The sequence below is a fragment of the Hippocampus zosterae genome, chromosome 10 (assembly GCF_025434085.1).
Source record: "Hippocampus zosterae strain Florida chromosome 10, ASM2543408v3, whole genome shotgun sequence".
Lineage (NCBI taxonomy): Eukaryota > Metazoa > Chordata > Actinopteri > Syngnathiformes > Syngnathidae > Hippocampus > Hippocampus zosterae.
The window spans coordinates 11500734-11518265 of NC_067460.1; the positions used below are offsets into that span (position 1 = coordinate 11500734).

Here is a 17532-nt window from a genome sequence, read left to right on the forward strand (position 1 = left end):
GGCAAAGTTCCCTCTGAGGAGGCAGGGCTGTGCTGTGAACACAGATGGAGGATTCAGATGAGAGATGCTTTTGATGAACTTGTCAGCAGATGAAACCTGATTGCTGGCTTTGAAATTACTATTTTCTCCCCTTAGAATACTTCATATGAATCCACAGCTGAGGCGCTAGCAAAAGAAGCAATCAAACCGAGTGCAAACGATGCTGCGCTTTTATGCCATTCGGTATGCAGCGGTGCCACATGTGTACAACGCAAACATTCAGAGAGCAAAATGTTTCTTGTAGTAAGAAAATAACACACAAAGCGTGCCGGTTACTCTGTGTTTCATCATGTTCCCTTTCTTTTTTTTGTACAAACATTTTCAAGACCAGCGTCACGCTATTCAGTGATTCAAGGATACATTTTACGAGCTTTTTTTTCACAAGTTGAAACGATTCTCCCATCATCTAATAACATATCTTTATCAAAATACTCCAAGGATTAAAAGTGAAGGTGATCTTGGTTAAGTCATGTGAATGTTATATTTCTATCTATATAGATAACTACGGTCCTCTTTTAAGTACAATCCAGGCTTCATATGTCATGAATATATTGAGACCTGGATTTATGGCCAATGTTGTTGTTATTCAAGGTAACTAAACTATGGAGGGTATAATGATTGATATGATCGTTAAAAATGTGGTCAATTGAATGGAACTGAGTGTTGATTACAGTTAGCGCGTCTTGAAGCAATTGAGGTAACGACAACCTAACAAGGGGGTCGGCAACCCGCGGCTTCAGAGCCTAATGCGGCTCATTAGTGCCGCCCTAGTGGCTCCCCAAAGCTTTTTCAAAAATGTATGAAAATGAAAAAAAAATGGGGGAGGGAAATATAATTTTTGTTTTAATATAGTTTGTGTAGGAAGAAAAACATGACACAAACATTCTTAATGTTTTCTAATACTGTAAAAATGTGTAGACTAAAATTTACATTTCAACATTTCCGTCAATGCAACAAAGTGCCACCTAAAAAGATTATCTAAGCACCCCATAATGAGAGCATTATTGTGAGTCTAAGACATGGGTGTCAAACATACGGCCCGAGGAGGTTCGGGCAGGCCCGCAGGATAATTTAAAATACATTTAATTCAAAAATGCATAAAAAACACGGAATGACTATTTTAAATATGATGCAATTCATGGATTATCCGCTAGGGGAACACTGTTTTCTCTTTATTATGTAAAGTGTAAGGAGGGATTAAATTCAGATTTTATATGCACATGTGTAAATGGTTTAAAAATTCCATTCTTTATAAATAATAGTATTATAATTTTTAAATGCATGACTATATTTTTCGATACCAATTACTTGTTAAACTTGTGTGCCTCTGTACAATCATTGGGATTAGTTGCAATGGATATATGTGACTGATCAAAATTAATGACATATTTGTCGAAGGAAATCTAAAGTGTCTCACGAAATATTTTTGTAAAAGATATGTTCATTAAATTTCAACACATTCCTAATGTTCTTGTGCTTCTTTAGACCAAAACAAAGGAAAGACATTATTTTGGTTATTTATACCAGAGTATGGTGTGGAAATTGTAGACTCGAAGAAAGCGACAATTTCTCACATTCGCACTCCGAGAGAGTGTGTCGTTTTTTTATTAGCACACCAAAAAAACTCCCCGCACAAAACGAGACCCGCTTAAATCTGGTTTCCATAGAAACAAATAGACTAACATGGCGGTCCTTAAAGGGACTGGAATTATTTCTACGCCGTTACCAAATGATCTTGAACTCTCTGACAAGCATATGAAAACATTGCAATTCACACGTTTGCAGTTGGTGGTGGTGAATTATGAATATAGAAGTCATTACAATGGTATAATTTCAATGGTCTGGCCCAATTGACGTCTACCGAGGCCGTATGTGGCCCACAATATGAAATGAGTTTGACACCCCTGGTTTAAGCGTTCATGAAAATATTATATGTAAGTCACTGTAACATTATGCCCCGTTTGAACATTCAATCTTTTTCAAAAGTTTGGGATAATTGTACGAAAAAGGTTCAACACAACTGAACTAAGAAGAAGAAGAAGAAGAAAAACCTTTATTAGCCTCACAATGGAGAAATTCCCAATTCACAGCAGCAGCAGCAAAGTTATGAAAGTAAGAAGTAGAACAACAAAATATAGGAGCTGCTGGAAAGGCAGCCACTCTCGCGGCGCCATTTTGAAGTCAAAATAACAGAAATAACACAAGACAACACATAGGACACAGACAGTCGTTCAATCTTCACCAATTTTCTGCATACACTTTGTTGTCTGAAGCAGTTCTAGATGAAAGACGAGAGGATCAAAGTGTCCTTTCTCCAGTGGATCAGAGACGTCATGCTGAAAATGTGCACACGTCTGCTACAAGCTAAGTTTTGAAAGCAAACACAAAGCTGTAGCATCCATTGACGAAAAGAGATTAGTTCACTTCTCCTGTCCCACGTAATCCGCTTCAAACTCCAAGCCGCGACTCCCAGCTCCAAATCCGCATCGGCACTCCGCGCCAACGCTCCTTTCTTCTCATCGTCGGCTCCTCAAGACCTCCATCCATCCAGCCGCAGACCGTTCAACAGCACCGATCTCTCCGCTGAACAAAGCGGGGCTGTGAAAAATGCTGCCCATTACAGCATATAACAACTATAATCAGTGATTCTTTCTCATCCCACAAGAAAGAGCCCGAATAGCACTCGTACTCGTATCACACTTGAGGAATCACTACCGTGGGTGAAAAATTGCTTTGATTCACCAATCAACTGAGAATATCGACTTGAAATGCTTTGTCCGGCCAAGAACGTTTGCTAGCAACCACTAGATTCACGCAACTCGGGACTTTTCTGCCTTCAAATAATCGTGAAATATTTCAAACTTTCAATGCTGGTTGTTAGATTGAGACTTGCCACCCATGGCCAATGTCTTCTAGCCTTGACGTCATGGCCGCTAAATGGAGCGGATATCCAAGCGGATTGTTTTCGGAGTGCTGTTGTTTACATGGCGAGAGACCGTGAGGAGGAATTGATGGCTGCGTTGACAGGCCTCCAGGAGGCTTTTACGTGTAGTGGGAGTGTCTGCCTGCAGCATTGCTCGTCGCGGGCGGGGAGTGGGCGAGAAGTATAAATGGACTGCATCAGCTCATCTGACAAACTTTTCAAAATAGAAAGTTAATGATCCGCAGTACGAGCAATAAAGAAAGCATTGCGCTTGCCGTTGTTTTCACCTGCATATACATATTGTCTTAGTGAAATCAACAGAGCGTTTTTCAATTAGGGTCGAATGTCTTTTGGAAGAAAAAAAAAAATTCTCGTCGTTCCAACTCATTGCGCAGTTTGGCACAAGCGCAGAGACTGTTGAATTAACTTCCACCCTGTTTTTTGGAAGGAGATTTTGGAGCATGGAGAGAAGGAAATGAGATTGAAACCTTTTTTTAAATTTATTTTTATTTTTTCCAAGCGTGAAGACCTTTTCATTTCCATCCATCCACTTTATCGTCACAAGGGTGGCGGGGGTGCTGGAGCCTCTCCCAGCTGTCTTCGGGCAGTAGGCGGCGGACACCCTGAACTGGTTGCCAGCCAATCGCAAGGCAGACTTATTCATTTCTTTCTCTAATTTAAAACACAGCGACTGCAAAAAAAATTAAAAAAATCGAAGCTGGTCTTTAGCCATCGTTGGATTCCGTTGGTTACTGGCATCCTCGTCTGGTTAAGACAACGTTATGTTACTGTGATTGTACAGCAGATAGCTTTCAGTCCTGTTGAAGTTACACGATACAACAAAGCATTCTGGTCAAAAATGTGCTGCTTGGTGTCCTACACCTTGAAATGTTGACGAGGCTTAGTTATGATTGATTTGATTGATGATTGATTTTTTAATTTAACTACCAAAACTCAACCCTTCAAAAATAGCATACAATAACCTCACCGCACGTTAAACACGTTAAAATCTTGGACAATTAATTCTTTTGTGACTCTGTCTTTTTATTTTCTTTTGCATTGTCAATCTACCACATCCACACCCTTCCACATCCACATCTTATTTTGTGATCTAATTTTCCGAAGTTTTGCGACCTCCTGGACTAACCTTGGTCCTCGGGTATCGTATTTCGTGCCTGGAAATAAAAATTCCTTGAATCCTTGAAAGCTCAACTTTAAGTATAATTTAAAAGAACAACCACACAATGATTTAGTAACAAAACAAAATAAGATACCAAAATTAATCGCAATACAAAAAACAAGAAATAAAATTTTAAACTGGCTGTTCCTGCTGTGCACACTTTGGCCTCATTAGGGGTAGCGTGGTGCCGTGCATGCATGGAGTATGCACTCACAAATCAGCTTTATCACAATTTTTTCTCCGATTAGGAAGAATATATGCCTTTAATTGTCTCTGTATTACCTGTCTATATGTATTCACACAGCATTTGCATGTGAATATCGGTTATTTGAAGGAATTTCACTCCCGATTGAGTGTTGGACAAATTGTTGGATTGCCGTGAGTTCCTCAAAAGGCTGTGCAACAAAATATTAAGTGCAGGGTACGATTTGTTTTTTTTTGTTGTCCAGGCCAGTCCAAATTAATTTTAATTCATGATTTAAGACTCAGTTTTTAGTCCTTTTAGTGACCATTGTGAGTTTTGCACCTGTGTAAATATGGGGGGGGGGGGGGGGAACAAAATAAGGTCTACCGATATGGATTAAGAGCTCTTTTCTCAGTTTCTTTGGAAAGAAAAACAGGAAGTTTCATTTCACCCAGCGCCAACATCAAACGTTTTTTTCTTTTTTTTTTGTCTGTGTTCATCCTTTCTTTTTACAGAATCAGAGTTGTGAACTCATCTGTCAAAGCGCTCATCCGCTTTCTGAAAGCCACACTAGGAACGCAAAAGACTCGAGCTATTATTTAGAACAAATTGATTAGTGTTTTTCGGAAAGCGTTGATCAGTCTGATTTCGCTATTGTGTGAAATAGTCTTTGAACAAACAATGTGACAGCCAAATGTCTTTGGAAATTGCAGAGCTGTTCTTTCCACCATCACACACATCAAAACAAATTTTACGACCCTCTTTTTTTTGGCTTTTTGTTCACACTGGACGCATTTCTCAGGATGATATAATTGAAGTGGGAGATTGGGGGTTGAACCATTCGTCGCTGCTGCAAAACACACAGTGTCAGAGGAACGAGTACATCTCATGCGCAACGTGTACATCCGGATGATTCATCTTCATCAGCGCAGTCGCAAAAGAAAATGCAGAGTGCTCAACATTTGTGTGCAAATGGACAAAGTAAACTTGCTAGCTACGCGAATCCACTTTGCCTGCGACAAATCCACGTACGACTCCCTGAATGATGAGCATAGACTCAAATGTAGATTCGTATTGCCCACTGGGGCACGAATTAATCTGATTACTATGACGTGAGATTGAGTATGTTGCACGGCGATTGAATACAACAGTTGAACCTCGAGTCAACGTACCTGATTTACGTTTTCACTCCGATATTGTTTGACTTTGAAAAGTGGAAGATAATTCAATGCTTAAATGACAGTTTTTGTAATCTCTCGAACCACGAGCCGATCAGTTTCTGCGATGCTATAAGTGCACATCTTACGCACCACATTTGAAGAAAATAAGTCAATTTAGCTGGCGGCTACGTTCTTGCCCACAACGGCGCAGATCGCCCTTATTTTTAAAGTACAGTACCTTTACAAAAATCGGTTTTAACACGCCTCCACAGGGTCTTGGATAGCTTGACACGCTATGCTTGTGCTGGGCATGAAAATAGATGTGATAGTTTTCAAACTTTACATAGTACGGGGCAACAGCATTAACAAGCTGCTGGAATTGTGCCGCATCCAATCGCTAATTTTATTGCAGAGCAATGTGTTGTACAGTTGGTGTGGTGACATCTTCCAAAAGAATGCTATTTATATTATTTAGAGGGGGGATGTACTTTAACCACGCTTATTTTGTTACCAGCCCAAAATCTCAGTTGAACGATTTCACATACCCGATTTGACACGAAACACACATCACATCGGAAGTCAGCAATCCATCACTCATGAAAGATTCTGAGCACAGCAGTCCATGCGTCAGTAAATATTTGATGCTGTATTGCATTTATTCACTCACAAGGTGTCAAGCTACAGGTTTGCACCCGCAGCAAGTCCCCGCACAATATGACGGCAATGTCAGTCCAGCGAGAGGGTCGGGGGCGGAAAATAGGTATCTTTGAGATATGAGGAGTTGAGAACCAGCTGTCACAGGAACACAAGGCACCTGGCACCGCAATACAATTCCTAACTGCTCCGCAACACAAACTTCAAACGGGTCATAATGCCCTCGGATCTTTTTTAGACTGCTGTGAAGTTTTGCTTGTTTTAAAAATAACACTATCAAGGCGGTAGTATTATAAGATGCCTCGGTATCAATCGATTAACTCTTTGCATGTCTGTTTTTTAATGTTAACAACACACAGCGTTTCAGCGAACAAAAATGGGAAATGAATATGTTATTCGCTCAAAAGACGTCAAGCGAGACAGAGTGAAGTTGTTGATCAATACGTTTGTTTTTAATAAAACTGCTTCTCTGGACAGAAATATTCAGCCCAATAACTGACAGCTGTATACTGTCAGGAAAGGTCAGTGTGAGCACAAACATTGTTACATGGGTCATTGGTTGCATTTATCTGGTGTTTCGAACACAATACAAAAACAATCACAAATTGTTTTTCTGGCATGAGGCTCTTTGAACTAAATAATGACTCATTTACAGAGCCCTTTTACCACTGATTTACATGAAAAAGAAAACAACGCAAACTGGAAAATGCGTGGTCCATTTTGTTCCAGAATTTACATGGACAAAATTGCAGGTACCTCATTGCAAATGAAAGCAAAAGAAAGAAGAAAAAAATCACAGCGGTCACAATTGTTAAAGTGGGCACAGTCCTCCACCCCTGATTGTGCGTCTTTGTGTAACATTGGGAGGAAGTTGGAGTACAAGTTGGAGTACTCGGAGAAAAGCCACACAGTTTGGGCCAGTGGCTTTTTTTTTTTTCCTTTTTGAATCCCTCTATGCTGCCATTTACTATTCAAAGCCTGCAGCAAAATGTGACACTTTTTTACAGTACGCGTATCTATTGATGTTGGATTAATAACCATTATACTTTTAAACTGACCTTTGTTTGAGTGTTTGGAACAAATGTGTATTTTGTTGTGTGTGATTCTGCCATGAGAGGCCAATTTAAGGAACAAAGAGAACTTTAAAATCGGTCCAACCATTTCTTTCTTTTTTTTTTAATAGCTAAACTCCTTGTTGCCAGAGATCTGTAGCCTATTCCAGCTAACTGTAAGTGAGAGGCAGGTTGTACATCCTCACTCGTCAGCCAGCCAATCACTTTGATCACATTTTTTTCACCTTCTGGTTGAACAATGAATCAAATTCCAGTAAACATCTCAATGTGATATCATCTAATATTCAAAATGCAAAGAATATATTTTTAGAAAACCGTTGAGACATGGTAGCAATTAGTAACCTATTTTTTTTCCATTATACTCCAGCAAATTCAGTCCACATTCATTCCGCACAACAAAATTGGTGAATTGACAACAAACACAAAAAAAAACAAAAAACAAATGGCATAAAGCTAAAAGCTATATAAGTCGCACAGACGGCAGAGGCACCGCGTTAATCGCATGGATCGGAAGGACATAATGTGCACGTGAGAAATATGGCACCGAAAGTATGTCACAGGGTTACCGTGACAACCAGAATCTCGAATAACTCCAGGCAACCCACACTCTGCGGGAGGTGACGTGCAGGAAACAGTTTCATGTGTGCTAACGTACCTGTTGGGGACAATGGTGTTAGTACGCCGACGTTAACATTCATCACATGCCGGATCGGAACATCCGTCACCTTTTTTTTTTCCCAGTTCAGCTTGTTAGGTGTTGTCGCGTCAACGATCTTTTTATTCACACGCTTTGCTCTCTTCACACTTGTCTGTAAGCATTCTTTAATTGATTATAGATGCATACATTGAATCGATGAGAGCTATTGTCAATGTTTATAGTTATCTGCCTTACAGTTTGTCTGTTCAATGTTTCGAATCTGGCTTTGGGCCGTCCTGTGTGGCAGAAGCCTGGTAACGATCCTGATCACGTGAATTAGGTTGGTTGGAGGAGGGAGACATCAAAAACATGCTTGATAGGGGCCCTCGATTGCCGCCGGTGGTGACCCCTGATCGACACAATATCTACGGGAAAAAAATGGTTTTAAAAAGATTTTAGAATTGCCTATATTAATAGTTAAAACTTAAATAACACTAATGTACATCTTTCCTTTTAAATGGGACTCGTGATATTTTAGGGCAGTTCAGAATTTGTGAAATAGGTGGGTTTGTGAGCAAAAAAATGGTTCTGCAGAATAAACATGAAGAAGTGAATTAATTAATTATAAGTGAAATAATTAGTGTTGTTTAACACTGGTTAAAGGACACTTTGATTCTCTCCTCTTTCATCTCAAACCGCTTCAAACAACAAAGCGTGTGACGGAAAAGTGGTTAGGACTGCACGACTGTTTGTGTTTTATGTTGTGTGTTGTGTTTATTATTTTACTTTATGTTAACTGTTTTGTAAAGCGCTTTGTTACAGCTGCCGCTGTTGTGAAAGCGCTATATAAATCAGAATGTATTGTATTGTATTGTATTGTATTGGACAGATGTTTGATGTTTGTCACTTGTTATAGACTGATACCAATACAAGTATTCACCGATACAGAGTACCGATACGTCGCCCACTACTACTCTTGAGAATGACTTACTCAAAATGATCTACTCTTGAGAATGACTTACTCAAAATGATTTTATATTTATTTTGTTTTATTATTTTTTTGCCTTATGTATTGGGGTCTGGTATCGGCAGCCTCCATGAGTATTGGTTATTAAAATGGTCGGTATCAGCTCAATACCGATACATGGTATCGATCCTTGCCCACTTCTAATTATGTGCCTTGGGATTGGTTGGCGACCAGTCCAGACTGTACACCAGCTCTCACCCAATATTAGCCAGAATGGGGTACATCTTAAGCACAACCCAACTGCAGACGAGCACATTAGAAGCTGCACCGAAAAACGTTTTTTAAAATTTTGTTGATTTGACTCAATTTGATTTTCTCAAGTAATGCATGCAATAAAATCATTTGGCTCCAGATCCAATTTAAAGTCATATATTTGGATCCAGATGATTTTATTTTGGCCATGTGGACACATTTTATCCGCAGAATTGCCCAGCGAGACACATGCTCCATTCAGCACACCTTCCGCAAGGCATGTCAACATCTTTGATTAATGAGAGAGAAACTGAATTCAGGAAATTGGAGTCGAGATGCAATGAGCACAGATGTGTGACAAACATCATGTACCCTTTTGTTTGATACAACCCCTGCCTCCCCACTTTCATTGTGCAGCAAAACACAAGGAGCTATAAATTATTCAGATAGTCCCTGATGGCTGCTCATTTAAAGGCGCTCGCTTCTGTATGTCTCGGCAGCATTCTCATCGGATGTGCCCCCCTTTTAAAATGACCTCTGAGTAGCATTCTCACGCCTAAACCTGACTGTATTCCTCTCGCTGTAAGACGCCGCCGAACCCTTCATCGTAAATGTGTAGGATATTAAAATGAGCGTGAAGGGGGAGGCTGCAGCAGAAGATTGCTGTATATGTAAATAACAAGGTGAAGCGTGATTTCTTCCCAAGGCGGCAGGCATTGAAATAATGTGTAGCGGTCATAGATGATGACAGCATTTGCTGCATGGGACCGCATGAAGGACAGCTGACTTGTTTTTCTTTTCTGCTCTTTTGAAGCCGAGCACATGTAATGTGATGTGAGTTGTTTCAATCGAGCGTCGATGCCTGTTTACATAGATGTCCACTGAATGTTCCATCATTCTGTGAATCTGCTCTCTGGTAGCCATTTTATGTCTGACTTTGCGGGTGGTCTTTTGAAGGACTTGCACTTGGGCCTAAATTCAATACATGGTGGGTTCATATCCATGTTGAACAAAACAGGCTTGCATTTCACCTAACAACTCTCCCTTATCTAAATTTCAATGTTGAGGCAACACAGTGATCCGCAGCTTCTGTGGAGTGTGGAAGATGCGGCGTTTTACGACACTGTCAGACCTCTAGCGTGTCCGGCAGACTTTCATTTTCAACTCTTTGAATTTAAGAATGCAAAATAGGAACGGAGGATAGACCAATACATTTGATTTGTGAAAAGAAAATGTAATTGGCCATAGTTGGACTAAAGGGGTTGATGTCCGACTTTTGTCACAAAACAAAAAGGCCGTTAAAGAAATCTCACGTAATAATAATGCCATAAATGCAATAGAAATGCCATAATAAATATGCTAACTCTCAAATTTAAAAATATAAATAAATAGCAATGCCATTAAGTAAATACATGTGATGATGATAACTTTAAAATTCATCAGTAATTTAAGCTTTAATTCAGTCCTGAAAAGATATTGATATCGGCTATATATTTATCCATCTGGCATGTTACTGTCATGATTCGGTTTATGGACCAACAGGTGGCACTGTGGGGCTCCCCTGGCAGCTGCACACCTGTTGGTCATAGGTAATCAGGCCTTTAAAAGGACTCCCAGCCCAAACACTCAGTGTTGGGTCATTGTTTGCTCTTGCTACTGTCATGCGTGTTGCTGTTTGCTCTTGTTTTCTGTCATGTTTAGTTCATTATGTTTTAGATTTAGTCATGTTTTTTGTTTGATACTTTGGACTTTGTGTGTTTTGGATTTAGTTTTCTTTGTTTTAAATACAATTCTTCAAATACACTCCGCTCCTCCCTCCTGCCTGCTTTTTGGGGTCCACCACCACCTTGCTACGTGACAGTTACGGACCAGGCGGTCCAGTGAACGAGTGGTTTGCGCGTGGACCTCACAGTGCCGAGGTACCGTGTTCGATTCCAGCTCCAGCCTTCCTGTATGGAGTTTGCATGTTCTCCCCACGCCTGCGTGGGTTTTCTCCGGGTACTGCGGTTTCCTCCCACATTCCAAAAACACGCATGGCAGGCTGAGTGACCACTCTAAATTGTCCCTAGGTGTGAGTGTGAGCGTGGATGGTTGGTTATTCCTCTCTGTGTGCCCTGCGATTGGCTTGCAACCGGTTCAGGGTGTCAATATTTTTGGTGTAATGTGTGTCTCTCTCTCTCTCTCTCTCTCTCTCGCTCTCTCTCTCTCTCTCTCTCTCTCTCTCTCGCTCTCGCTCTCGCTCTCGCTCTCGCTCTCGCTCTCGCTCTCGCTCTCGCTCTCTCTCTCGCTCTCTCTCTCTCTCTCTCTCTCTCTCTCTCTCTCTCTCTCTCTCTCTCTCTCTCTCTCTCTCTCTCTCTCTCTCTCGCTCTCGCTCTCGCTCTCGCTCTCGCTCTCGCTCTCGCTCTCGCTCTCGCTCTCGCTCTCGCTCTCGCTCTCGCTCTCGCTCTCGCTCTCGCTCTCGCTCTCGCTCTCGCTCTCGCTCTCGCTCTCGCTCTCGCTCTCGCTCTCGCTCTCGCTCTCGCTCTCGCTCTCTCTCTCTCTCTCTCTCTCTCTCTCTCTCTCTCTCTCTCTCTCTCTCTCTCTCTCTCTCTCTCTCTCTCTCTCTCTCTCTCTCTCTCTCTCTCTCTCTCTCTCTCTCTCTCTCTCTCTCTCTCTCTCTCTCTCTCTCTCTCTCTCTCTCTCTCTCTCTCTCTCTCTCTCTCTCTCTCTCTCTCTCTCTCTCTCTCTCTCTCTCTCTCTCTCTCTCTCTCTCTCTCTCTCTCTCTCTCTCTCTCTCTCTCTCTCTCTCTCTCTCTCTCTCTCTCTCTCTCTCTCTCATCCTTACATTCTTAATGTGGATGTAGGCACCTACATATTACGCCAGTACACAAATAGTCTTAAGATAAGAAAACCTTTATTAGTCTCGCAATGGAGAAATTCCAGATTCACAGCAGCAAAGTTATGAAAGGAAGAAGTAGAACAACAAAAAAATAGGAGCTGCTGGAAAGGCAGCCACTCTCGCGGCGCCATTTTGAAGTCAAAATAACACAAGACAACACATAGGACAGAGACAGTCGTGCAATCTTCACCACTTTTCTGCATACACTTTGTTGTCTGAAGCAGTTATAGATGAAAGAGGAGAGGATCAAAGTGTCCTTTCACCAGTGGATCAGAGACATCATGCTGAAAAATGTGCACACGTCTGCTACAAGCAAAGTTTTGAAAGCAAACGCGAAGCTGTAGCGTCCATTGACGGAAAGAGATTAGTTCACTTCTCCTGTCCCACATAATCCGCTTCAAACTCCAAGCCGCGACTCCCAGCTCCAAATCCGCATCGGCACTCCGTGCCAACGCTCCTTTCTTCTCATCGTCGGCTCCTCAAGACCTCCATCCATCCAGCCGCAGACCGTTCAACAGCACCGATCTCTCCGCTGAACAAAGCGGGGCTGTGAAAAATGCTGCCCATCACAGGCGCAAGACACAAGCGCCCCGGGACTGTCTAGCAACGACAGTCAAATGGCGCCGACATTCCTCCAGTCAAAAACAGTGCTGGTATACCCATGCTGCCGAAAAGGCGCAACCACCAAGCACAGAGTCTCCTCCTTGATGAATGTCATGGCCAAAAAAATGCTGAAAAAGGTCCACATCAAGTCCATACGACGTAACAACAAACACAAAGTGACAAAAGAAACACAAGAACAACAAAAAAAGCAAGGCTCATGAGAGCACTTGCTGACGGCTGCCTACTCGGGCGCCATCTTGACTTCAAAGTAACTTCAAACTTGAGAGTAATGAAACAAAAACTAAACGTCCCCGGTAGCCATAAAAGTAATTTATAACAAATGTATCCACGAGTATCATCTATAACCTTGACATTTATAGTGCCAAAGCTTATGGTAGACAGAACTTTACATGGCTATTTTTTTTTCCATCTTAAATGTTAGTTTAATCACCAAAGGCGTGCAAGAGGCCATCGGGGTAGATAAGAAAGTGAGATGATGTCAACTCAAATAAATGACGAAATAAATGCCTCAATGAGGCCCTTAAGTGACTTTCTCACTTGGATAGTGGCCTCGATGATTTCCCACAAATCCAAAGTGTGTGTGTGTGTTCAAGTGTGAATCCACCGACTATGGTTTATTTATCGTAATGTGTCTATGAAGATTTTCAGTCATGTTATATCCATAAAGGTTGAGTCAAGAATAACCTCTTGTGCGGCCTGCTCTCTAAAAGGCTTCCAAGTGACATGGGACACGCATATTCTCGCTTATCTTTTAGGTCACAAGTAGTTCTGCCAACTCGTAATGTGACAGTTTCTTTTTTTTTAAGAGTCACTCAAGTCCAGCGAGAGAACGGATTGAGGACCACGCGTCCTTTTGAGTGGCGGTTGGTCCACTTTGACATGGATGACCCATTTCATTTCATTTCCTCCATCTATCGAATACAAAAAGGCCTAATTGGTTGCTGGTTGCCGGTAGTTGTTTCATTGGTTGCTTAGCCTTTAGTTGGTTGGTAGTTAATTGTTGGCTGGTCGGTCAATCAGTTTGTTGGTTGGGTGGTTCAATTAGTAGTTACTTTGTCGGTTGGTTGTTGGCTTGTTAGCTGGTTGGGTTTTTCTTTAATTGGTTGATCGGGTTGGTGTTTAGTTTGTTGGTTGCTTGGTTGGAATGTTTGCTTTACTTCCTTGAGTGGTTGCCGATTTACTTGTTTGTTGATTTCTTGGGTTGGTTGGTTGGGCTGGTGTGTGGTTGGGAGGCTCATTAGTCCGTTTGACATCATCTTTTAAAAATACCATTAATGTCATTATTTATTGAGCCGCTTTAAGATGAAGACACACTTCTTTTACTGATCCTTATTTTCACTAAATGTCTATTCACCCCCGCCTCAAAGTTGGTACGGTGAAGTATCGATGCTCCATTGAGCACACATTAAAGTTAACCTTGAACTTGTTGATTTACAAATGCCTTTGAGGCATGGCAGATCCCCTTCACATCATTTGACTTTGATAGCAATTTCATCAGAGCGGCACCCAAGAGTCATCCAGTAACAATATTTGTTTTCAACAGTTCTATGCCAGGAATCACACTCCTTGGCAGAGCTCTGTGTTGTTGTTTTAAAAATTCGATTTCTAGTGAATTTTCTCCCTTGGTGTGTTTCCTTTTAATAATGAAACACTGGTGCAGATCAAACCAACTGGTCCAAGACCTCCAAGAACTTGGGGTGGGTCTATTGTCATTCGAAATCAACGGGACTTCAATACAATGCAACTGACAAGTTAGGTCAGACCAGGGCTGGCGATTCATTTTCCAAAGGGGCTTGTTTGCTTGGACCACTTGTCATTTTTGCAAGTCTTTTTTGGGGGGGGGGAGTAGCTGGAGGGCTTGGAAAAGTCACTAAATACAGTGTATTGAAAACATTGGTAAGTTGGCAACACTGCAGACAGAAGTTGTAGCTCTTGCTTGTTACCTTGTTTGTCCTAGCATCCACACTTGTGCACATAAAAACCATAACTTTCAACACAAAAGCGCCTCATATTACATTTTATTTTGATTTCATGGTCACTGTGAGGGCCGGTCAGAGACAGTGGGTGGACGGGATGTGGCACCCGGGCCGGACATTCCCCAGTACCACCTAATACGGGGATGGCCAACCCGCGGCTCGTGAGCCGCATGCGGTTCTTTGGCTGGTTCAATGCGGCTCCCGGGCTCTCACACGACAAGCGTCAAACGCCTCGGCAGCGGCGATGCCATTCAAACAAGGCGCCAACTTCACGGAACGTACTACGTCAGAACGATCATCAATCCTGTTACTTGATTGACATAGAGAGCAATCAATCAGATGACTGCATCACCGCTCATGCGCAAACAATGGCGCGAAACGCTAAGCTAGTCAGCCTATCATCAATCCCATTACTTGATTGACATAGAGGGCAACCAATCAGATGACTGCATCAACGCTAATGTGCAAACAACGGTGCTAAGTGCTAAACTAGTCAGTGAATTACCTCTGATTTTAAGGCAGGGGTGCCCAATACGTCGATCAGAATTGACCCCGGGAGCCAGCGAACTGGTCCCAAGTCGACCGCAAGGGGTTGTAGGAGGAAATGCGTGGGGAAAAAAGGTTTGTATCTTGAGCTTTCATTCATTTTCGGCCCGTTCCGACTGTTGATCGTGTTGTGCTTGCACGTGCGCAATCGAGTCGTTCGTGAGAAGTTGGTCGCTTCAAAAGTCAATCTTTGGCCAAAAAAGTGTGAGTGTGTGTATGCGAGGAAGGGTATGATGTGGCTCTTTGCAGTAACTCAGTAAAAAAATTGGCTCTTCGTCTCTGACTGGTTGGGCCACCCCTGACCTAAATGGAATGATGACAAATAAACAAATGTCGCCGATGACTTATCAAATGTGTTTTCAGTTACCTTGTGTGCTATCATGTTTAAATTACCAATAAGTGAAGTGTGTGTGTGTATCTTTCAATCTGTTGGCCTCAATCTCTGCCATGATTTTTTTGCCATCACTGATGATTGTCAAAATCGTTGCCGATTCGTAGTCTCGGCTGAGCTTTCTCTGCCCTCGTGCCCCTAGGAATTTTTGTGTAAGGGTTTGTGGGTACCAGCATGTTTAAAATACTTTATGTAAACAGTATTTATACTTTACATATTTGAGAGAAAGACTATAATGGTACATGTATTTACTTAAACATTCATCAGCATTGCCTTCTGATAGAAGCGAGGAGACTGGTGCTGGTGGCGTAGAAGGGGGCCCTCATTTGACACTCTGTGGCAGTGTAGCCACCGTTAGCCTACAGCTAGCTCCTGGCCAGCTATCCAAAGAGAGACGTCCTTGCTGCTTTCGAACAGGCCCACACCTGCCCCCAGAGAGTCACCAGCGTGATGAGACTCAAGGTGTTGGGCGGGGCTCAGAAGATGCGCAGCCAATCAGCTCACTCGGTGCAGTCATTGGTCTATGTCTGAACCAATCATGCACCTTGAATGAGTGCCCGCTGCATATACAGTACAGGCATGTACAAAACCTCCGATTCATTCAGCCTTTTTTTCTGAATACAGTACTTTGGAAAAATCCGCGATGCACTGAAACCGCGATAAGTGAACCGCGAAGTAGCGCGGGATCACTGTATTCAGATATAAGGCATTTCTCCTGACCTTAACACACTTGACTCTGATTCAGCTGTGTGCTTTATTCCCACTGTTCTTCTCATTCCTTCCGGAAAGTCAATTGGAGCAAGCTGACCTTTCATTAGCCACAAATTGCAAACTGGAGTGTTTAAGCCTCAAGTGGTGCACCCGTTAACTTCAATCAATGAGGTGAGCGGCGAACAGGCGGGCGATACGTTTGTCACACTCGCTGATGTTTCTTTTTTTAAATTTTTTTTATTTTATTTTTATTTTATTTTTGTTATTTTCCTTGTTGACATCTGCTGATGACATTCAAATGTGCCGCTCGGGAACCCAAAGGTTGACAGATCGTCTGACAAGTCTTGTGTGTAGTCAAATAAATAAGAGGCAGGTGTTCGCTTTCATTTTTTAAAAATTATGTGATGCTATTTTTCTCAAATTCCATTGGGCATTTTGAGTGGACCGTCTCTTCATATCAAAAGAAACATTGATCTAAGAAAAACGGTCATAACCTTATTGCTGAATTTCTTGCTGTTGATTGAAAGATATTTATAAGAAACCCTTTATTAGTCTCGCAATGGGGAAATTCCCAATTCACAGCAGCAAAGTTATGAAAGGAAGGGTGACTATTTTAATCACGAGTTGAACATCCCCTGAAAAGCAACTAGTGGCATTCGGTGCGTCTCTGAATCTGCCGATGGAATGAGTTGTTTTCATTTTGGTACAACGGATGTCAAGTGAAACTGGAGATCAAAACAAAAACAAAGATCTGTAAAGGGAACACATACACGGTAATCATGCCCTTCATTGCAGTGTTACAGTCCAGACCCCCATGATGTCAAAATACCCTATTTAAATACTCCCTAAACGTGTTCTTATAGCATTTATGACTATAAATGAAAAATCGCTTTCTATGGGCTTAAAAAGCAGGATTGTAGAGGATGACATGGCTGTCAAAATTACCTTGTTAACTCTGGAATTCATGCGCTTAATTACGATTAAAAATTGGAATCGACTGACTTGTTGAAAACTTCCAGTTTTTGTTCTTTGAAATTTACACCCTTGCAAAATTGTGTGCTGCCACCTGGTTGTTGACAGTGGAAGTGCACATAAAGAGATGAGTGCCACCAAAATAGTTAACTTGCAGGGTTACCAAACACAATACCAGATGTGAACTAGCCACTTTTGTCCAAAAATCAACATGGGCACACTCAATGGCAAGACCATGTGGTAGAATCTATTAGTCCGCTTTGTTCACATGAGAGGGTGTGCTTTGTCTTGCTGTTTTGGTTAGCAACTGAGATTTAAATAAGATCAGCTTTTTATTCTTTAATGTCCATGTGTGGAAAAAATAG

General features: G+C 41.8%; 1 protein-coding gene across 2 annotated transcripts in view; it reads left to right on the top strand.

The window, feature by feature from the left end:
- The window catches only part of lrfn1 (leucine rich repeat and fibronectin type III domain containing 1), a 145499-nt gene that overhangs the window by 85944 nt on the left and 42023 nt on the right, over positions 1-17532 (top strand). The window lies entirely within an intron of this gene.